Genomic DNA, 8,906 nt, shown 5'->3' with positions numbered 1-8,906 from the left:
AGTTTTTAAACTCACAACTACAAACAATTAAAACATATACATAATTTTACACATACTTTTGATTTAAAACCTTCAACATAAATACCTCACTTTTATTACAAAATGGATTCATTTTTCTCCTCGTCCTCATATTGTGTACCACATACTCTAACCTTCTCATAAACGGGGAGTACTTTTGAGTTATTCCAAAGGGTGTTAGACGTGTTTGAAGACACCAGAAGCTCTACCGACACCTGTAGGTACATCGATCGAAACCGGACCGAAGCTCACGAAACACTAATGCGTGACTATTTTGTTCAAAACTCAAAGTTCGACGAGCCATTTTTCCGTCATCGTTTTTGCATGAGCTAAATGTTGTTTTTCAAAATAGTTGGTGATATCGAAGCTAGGTTCGAGTACTTTCAAGAGCGATACGACGGTCAGGGGAATAAAAGGATGTTGAGCGGGCTTTTGGTGTTCTCAAGGGGAAATGGAAGATTTTGGAGCGTCCTTACCGGTCCACGACAAAGTAGAAGATTGGGAAAATCGTTGCCACATGTTGTATATTGCACAACATGATCATAAAAGACGACCCCGGGGGGGGGGGGGATATCACCAGTTCGTCTTATGGATCCACCTGCCCCTATAGTTTATAACCGGAATGTGTGTTGCGGGAGTTACATGATGAAGAAGTCCATCATCGCCTCCAGTATGATCTGACAACGTATATATCGGCTATGGACTTAGCATACATTTATGAATCAGCGTCGCAGCCACCACCGATCGCTACTAGAAAACTGAGTATTAGCGACGACGAAATTCGTAAGAAATTTGTAGGAAAAAGGTATCACCGACTCATTTCCGACGAAAAACACTCCTCGGAAACAATTTCCGACAAAACTTTCCGACAAATTTTTTATTTTCCTACGAAAAAGTTCGTCGGAAAATTGTGATTATCAACTTTCCAATAATTGCTAGAAAAGTCTAATGGCAACGATTTAACTACAATCTTTTTTGTAGGAAATTTGAAGCAAAATTCTTTAATGTTACGAGTATATTTCCCACAAATTTAGGAATGAATATTTTATTTAATTAATAAAAACTATCATTTATTCTATTCCTAAACCATGGTCAAATAATTATTAAAAAATAACAAAATAAAAAATAGAATCAAATAAGTAATTATACTTAAAATTTAGATTAAATCAACATAGATAATCTTTAGAAATTTTTTCTAATAATAATCATTAGAATACAAGATTACAAATGAAATTTTATAACATAAAAAAAATATACATTCTAAATCTAAATCAGTTTGTAAATATATGCAACTACATCCAACTAGCTTTTATTTCTTCATTTTCCGTCTATACCTCTAGATTCATTTTTTCATATCTGAAATTGAAGAAAAACATGAAACCATATGTTTGATCAAATAATCGCGCTATGACTCAACCGGAGGTGTGAGTAGGGTTGGTGGTGTTTTCTGGCGATTCCCTTACGGTCAGAGGGTCCGAGAGGCCACTTTACGCCTTGTTGTTTGTCTAAATCGATTTGTTCGACTTAGGGTTTAAGGGATTGTTTAGGGTTTATTCAGAGATGGAATAAACTATGAGTGAGGATTTTTTGATTATTGCGTGTTGTTTATATCCTGCCGTGAGGCTCTTCCTTTATTTATATAGAGGGTAGATAGTTTGGAGAGGAGGGTAAGAGAATTACGGTAAATCTATTCCTCCTTTGTAAATATCTTGTTTCCTTCTTGAGGAGATTTGTGGTAATCTTGTTACCAAGTCGTGTCTGAGTATATCGGAGTTTCAATATATGTTTAATAAGATAATCGTGGAAAAGATCTTTATCCGATCTCCCTCCTATATCTCCTCGGAGCTAGGTATTTGTTACCTTTGGGGCTCCAGGGTAATCATATTGATCGGAGGTTGAGCTCCGTTATAGGTATAAGTGTTTTTACATGTACGAAGGTGGCTTCGTATTCTGCTTCGGGTACGGAGCTAAAGCTCCGTATGGGTATATCATCAAGCCCCTCAGTCTGATGGGAGATGCTATTTTTAGGATATCGATGAAGACCTCCGAATCTGCTGATAATGTGGTCACCTCTCCGAAGCATTATTTTAGGGGTAAATACATCATTTTACTCTCCCGCGTATCTTGTAACACCCCAACTAAGGCGGAACAATGAGATGTACAGAAAGTCGAGTATCCAAAACAAAGGATTATAAATAACATTCACCATAGTTTCATTTGATAAAAAAATTTACAGTTGTACAAGCATGTGAATCAATTTCCAAGTACAATGCGTCCACCGTACTTGAATATTAAGTTCACGAAACAAATAACAAACACATGAAGTAGTGTACTACAATGATCAAGGCGGATTCCATTGCCTATCACAAGGTTTGATCTTTGACTCCAAAGGGCAATGCAAATATTCATGAAGCATATAAATCCTCAATGCTTAAGCTTATTCCCTGAAAAGCATGAAGAAAAAGTGTCAACTACGAAAACGTAGTTGGTGAGTGCATAGGTTTCTATATAAATCTTGGTACATCACCATTTTAATACTTAGAAAAACTGATTACTATTACATTTCGAAATATCCAAACCATATGATCGACAAAATTTTCATATCATGTTATCAAGTTTCCAAATACCATAATGTCATATCAAGACTTGGAGAATCTATAGTAAAATTTCAGGTTCTCATTTGTCAAATCATCATGAGAGAAAAAGTATATAAATCGATTAATCGTATATCATACCAAAATCATTCGATTACCAAAATCATTTCAATATCACCAATTTCAATGTATATTTCCAATTCCTCCTTTGATAATCGTTTGTTCAACTCAATTTTAACCAAAGTAAATAAATCCTTGTCATATGACCACAAGGGTCTAATTTCATTTTCTTAGATGAGTAAATGCTTGAGCCACTACTACTACCATTTTATTCAAGTCCGATTACAATCCAATAATTCAATTCATAGCACAAGCTGTCAATCAAGTGCCGTAATAATAATGACAATAATGATAATGGGTCGTGCCATGGAGACGCCCGATTATCTTTAGGTAGTTAGAACACCCGGGGGCCAGACTAGAAGTGGAGGTTGTCACGAAGGCAACCAACCTTCCAACGGTACGCTTTGGGTGGGCGGACGAAACCTAGTTGCGCAACTAACTAACTACAGGCCTCCACTTTCGGAGTAAAGAGTAGTGTACCGAACGCCGCGGTTTGACAGAACTCAAGCTCATCACATAAATCCTTTATTATCATTTCATACTCATATATCAAGAATCATTTCATATAACAAACTCTCTTTCAAGAAACATTGCATATATAGAAAGTAGTTTCATTTATCATGCTTTTCACCCCGAAAGTAAAACACATAAAAGAGTTTGAAAGGGGGCTATGACTCACCTTGATATACCGCATATTATATTCACTTATCCATAATGGGTACTTCCCATCAATCGCTCCATCATACATCCGTCACGTTTCTCAATCACATTTGAAAGCCAAGACTATCCCTACGATAGGACTAATACACGTAAGTTCCTATCTTAAGCCATCACTTAGAAATGCCACTTTCATTATGTTGCTATCAACTGTGGAATCCAAATATATTGCCAACATTCGCATTGTTTTGGTTGTAGCGATTGATGGTGTAAAAGGTTACTTTAATGACATGCGTAGTTATAAGTTGTTAGATTTTTGGTAACTTGGCTTCATTTGTGGTTTCACTTGGCACCTTAGGTCATCATGTAGAAATATCTTATTAAGTTATGTTATCCTTATCCATCATTTGTTGTGTAACCGATTTTAGCGTGAATTAACATTTGTGATATCAATATATATCTTGGTTAACATAATTACTTACGTCAATCTCACTTAATTATCTTTGTTTTATTTTGATTACACTTATCTCATGAAATTCGTTTAAGTGTTATGGGCCATTATCAATTGGGCCTTAGGTGTCATGGAATTTTAAATGTTTTGGGCTTACATTAGTTATTGGGCTTTACCTTATTTGGGTTAGGTGCATAATGGATCATAGTGGTTATTGGGCTGTAAGGCTTGTTGGGCCAAGTGGGCCTACTGATTTGTGTTCCATATGGGTTCATTATTTGGGCCGGGTTAGCCCATTATGGTTCTTAGTTCCTTACATAGCCCATTATGCCATTTATAAGATTACTTACAAATTTTCTGTTTTATACTTCATTTTTAAGAAATGTTATCTACTATTTTGGGGTCAAGACGAATTATTTGGACCTTCATGATTTTTACAAAGTGACTTATATGTATCTAGTATTTTTGTAAATTTTTGGTGAATTTTTAGATGATGTTTGGTGTCCTTAAAAATTATCCAAACACAAACTATCCCGAATAGGCACTGCTTGCGACATCAGAAGTTTTATAAAAGTTCTTGATGTTCTGATTGTTAGAAAAATCCCATGATTTTATTTTAAGTTCACGACACATTGAAATTACTTTCCACCAAGTATGATCTCCTGGAACCTTATGGATTAGGAGATAAAAATTGTTAAAGTTCATAAAATATTCAGACAAATTACAGTTTTGACCAGTTTGAGTAGAAAAATCATATCTTTTGTTTGGTTCAGTATTTTTGAGTAATTCCAATTGGAGATTAAACTTAACTCATTTATCTACAACTTTTATTTTGAAAGTTTTGTTTGAAAATGTCTAGAAATGCTCAGTTTATCCGTACCAAGTGAAAAGATTATTTCTATCAGAATTCTTCTTGATTATATCAACTCACCAATAGTGTTTGTTGCTTGCTTTAGCCTCTAAATTACCACTAACAGGATTAGTACTTTATTTTATGTTCCTTAACATCAAATATGCAGATTTCAACTAATTTTAAGATCAACACACATCATTCATACTTGAACTTTTACCCAACAAAATCAATAAACTTAGTTCTTGCAAATATCATCCAAAAATGTGATTGCATGTGACCATCTAATCATTTTATGAACAAATCTCTTGACAAATCTTTCATACAACATAAAAATAAGTTTATTTATGAAAAATCACAGAAAATAATCTTCATCCTTATCAACAAAAATCGATTTTGTAGAGATCTATCAACAAATTTGCAAGCTTTCTCATGAACCATCACTTTTGGGTCTTATTTGAGTTGAATCTTTGAATTTTTCCTCTAGATCTTGACATGCAATGACATGAAAGGAAAGATTCTATCAACATGCCCTCATTAAGTGTGTTTTCAAGAGGAGAATCAAAGAAAAATATGGTTTTTGATAAAGAACTTTTAGTATATACAAAAATAAGATAGATTAAACAAAAAGATGATAAGTTATACCCTTGATGAACTCAAAATGGAGGCTGTTTTGGACAGCCAAACCCACGACCATATGACCCCAAAATGGACTCCTTAGCTTGCTTTAACACACCCTTGAATGATCTAGCATGAACCCTTATTATTATAGTTGATTTACTTAAGATTTTTGAGCTCTATAGTTTGTTGTATGAACCGAAAATGAGAAGAAGAGGAGAAGAGAAAAGTGCAGAATTTTTGAGGAGAGAAAGTGGTTGAATGTGTGTGAAAGAGTGGGAGAAAGTGAGAGAGAAAAAGAGAGTTCCAAGACTAAAAGAAAGCATGAAAAATTTCAAATGGTATGTGTGTGTGTGGGTGTGATGGGGGACGGCCAAAGAGGGGGAGAGGGAAGGGTTTTCTCTTCTTTTTTTTTGTATAAAAGTAGTGTATATATTGTAGTGTAAGTATAGGTTAAGTGGGTATTTATTTTGTAAGTGTTATGTTAGTTAAATGTAGGTAATTAGTTGTTTTGGTTAGAGATATATAAGTGTATGTATATGTCATGTATATATGTATGTATGGATATATTCTTGTATTTTTAGTTGGTTACATAAGTTATTAGTTGTAAACTTGTATTTATTTTTAAGCATATATATACTTACTCATTATTTAAGCACTTTATGTACATATAACTTACAAATATTTTCGAGATAGAAATTTTTATTTTCATGGCCATATTTACTTAAATTTGGTTTGGTGTTTAATTTGTTGGACAATTTATAGGGATTTTGATTGTTATCTCAACTTGTGAGTCTTACATTATTGTTTATATAATTTAATTGATTAACAATAAAAATTTTTGTTCAAAGGTATTTTATGAAGTTCACTTAAAACTAGTTTATTGCTTGAGATTATCTCGAATGATTTTAGTTATTGTTTATGGCATTTCTAAGGCATTTCACCGTACTAGAGGGCAATTGTCAATTTGCCTAAATGTCTAGAAGGTCAATTTCCCTAACGAACCTCTAGGGATAGATACCTAGATAAATATAAGTACGTTGTCTTAGTCGGAAAATGAGGGTTGTCACATATCTGTCCCTTCGATGGGTTAATATGGAAGCGCGTATCCCAAGGAGAGACTTAATCGACGGTTAGGGTTAATTGTGCGCCATTTTTTCAAACCATCCGTCACATCCCTTTTATTTTCTGACGGCTCCAATATCTCCTTTTACTTCAACTGTTCCCCCTTTTCTTTTTCTCTCCCCTTTTTATCACTCATCGCTTTTCTCAAACGATCTCCATCATTGTTATGGATCGCAATCACTTTCGTATCATTAGTACCACGTATTCATATATGACGGAGGATGATGTCGCCTGGTTCCACCATTGTTTCTGCTGTCCTAATGATCCTGAGAATAGGGTTCCGGGTCGGTCAGAATCCATTCTCGATGCGCCGCCAGGCTTTGTAGGTATGTACACTGCTCTTTTTTCCGGTGGTAATCTTAGGCTTCCCCTATCCCCATGACTATTAGGGTTACTTGATTACCATGAACTGCATGTATTCATGGTTCATCCATTAGCGATCACCGTAATAGTGTCATTCATCATTGTTTCTCGGGCATTTGAAATAAAGCCCAGGGTAAGTTTGTTTGGATATTTTTTCAACACTTGAAATACAATATAAATAAAACTCATTATACAAAAAAAAAAAGTAAAAATCAAATGTCATCTAAACAGATTATTACAACTACTAAACCAAAAACGATTTCATGGGTATGTAATAATGCTATTAGAAAAAATAATATATAAATAAATAAATATTTATTGTCTTTATAACTATACAACAATAACTGTTAATATTTAACAAAAAGTTTTTTACTAATGGGCTAAGATATTGCAATTTTAATAGGCCCAATAATTCATGGCCCTAAACAAACCATTTATCAACCCCCTAGTTAGCACCCTCTCTAATCCTGTATGAAATGTGGAACAATTAGTGTCATGCTTAATAAATTTGTACATATTTAGTGCTTACAAAAGTTGTAAATTACTGTTAACATGGAAAGTTTTTAATTAGTATATATATATAATAACTTATCTTCTTTTTTATATAATAAAAGATAATTAATCCAATCACTTATTAACCAATCATATATCTTCATTACTCCAAATTAAACTTTTCTTATATGTAACAATAGGAACCTTAATTGTATATTTATTTAACTTTTTTGTTATTTGACAAGTTTTATTTAATTAACTTACACTTTTTTATTTTATATCACGAACTAGCGAATTTACCCGGGTTCAACCCGGACAGTTTAATTAAAATTATAGAACTATAAAATATGCATATAATTTTTGTTATTAATTATAAATCGATATGGAGATGATGAATTGCAAAACATAATAATTATAAAAAAATTTAATAACATAAAATTTAAATAAGTATTTAGTGAGCTATTTTTAATTAAAAATATTTTAAATTATTTGTGACATCATATTAAAATAAAGACCTTTTTAAAAAAAATGTAGACTTGCCACATCACAATTTTTTTAAAAATACTTTTGAAAGACAATTGTCTTTTATTTAGTATAGAGATTTACATTTTTGTAACCTTTCATTAAAAAAAAAATCTCACTAAATACTTAATTTAGATATCGGGAAACTTTTTTAATCTTTTCGCTCATTTAAAACATTAAAAATTTTCAAAGTATTTTTAGTAGTCAGACAGATAAGTCGAAGTAAATATACACTATTAGCAAAATTTATATTTCATTGATGAATACCTAAAAGTTGAAATTTCTTAACTATATCTGTAACACCCCGAGCTAGGCTCGAAGTGCACTGAAAAACATGACATAAGATGGAATTATCGTAGAACGAAGCTATATGAATATAAAAGGATTCTGTGAACCCAACAATTAGTTTTCAATGTCACAAAAGCATAAGGAGCATACAACCATCAAGAGTTTACAAAACAATATCAAAAGATGGCTCATGATCCTAAGCGAGGTCCCATCAACGGGTAATGAATCACGGATCCATGGTCATAGTCCAACTCCTAGCAATGAAATCAAGTTCTTGGATTCTCTTGGTTACCTGAAAAGTGTACTAAACAATGTCAACACTAGTTTAGTGAGTTCGTAGGAATGAAGGAACAAGAACACGTACCAATGCCACCCATCACATAAACAAACATAAAGAACAAGAATTTAGACTTCAATTAAGTATCTAACGTGACCAATGGTCAAACACTTGCACACAATGTCCCTCAATTGTTCTCATGTCATCCATAATTGTCATCAAGTACGTATCGTACCCGTTTAATGTCATCAAGCACTAAAATGCCCGTTTGTATTGTCATCATGCCCCTCCGTATTCATTGCACATAAATTGATCATCCATGACCATCATTGTCCACACATAACCAAACGCCGTGTGTATATACTTCGTATGATACTACTTTTGAAAGGCCCTTGATGTTTATATATAGGGTCACCCGCAGCCTTCCCACCACATCTCCAACCTTTCAAAGGCATTATCATCTTTCATATATACCCAACTATCCTAAACAAACTCATTATACATACACAAGTAACCATACAACGAATCACA

Source organism: Erigeron canadensis, chromosome 2 (assembly GCF_010389155.1).
Source record: "Erigeron canadensis isolate Cc75 chromosome 2, C_canadensis_v1, whole genome shotgun sequence".
NCBI classification, from domain to species: Eukaryota; Viridiplantae; Streptophyta; class Magnoliopsida; order Asterales; family Asteraceae; genus Erigeron; species Erigeron canadensis.
This window is presented reverse-complemented; position numbering follows the sequence as displayed.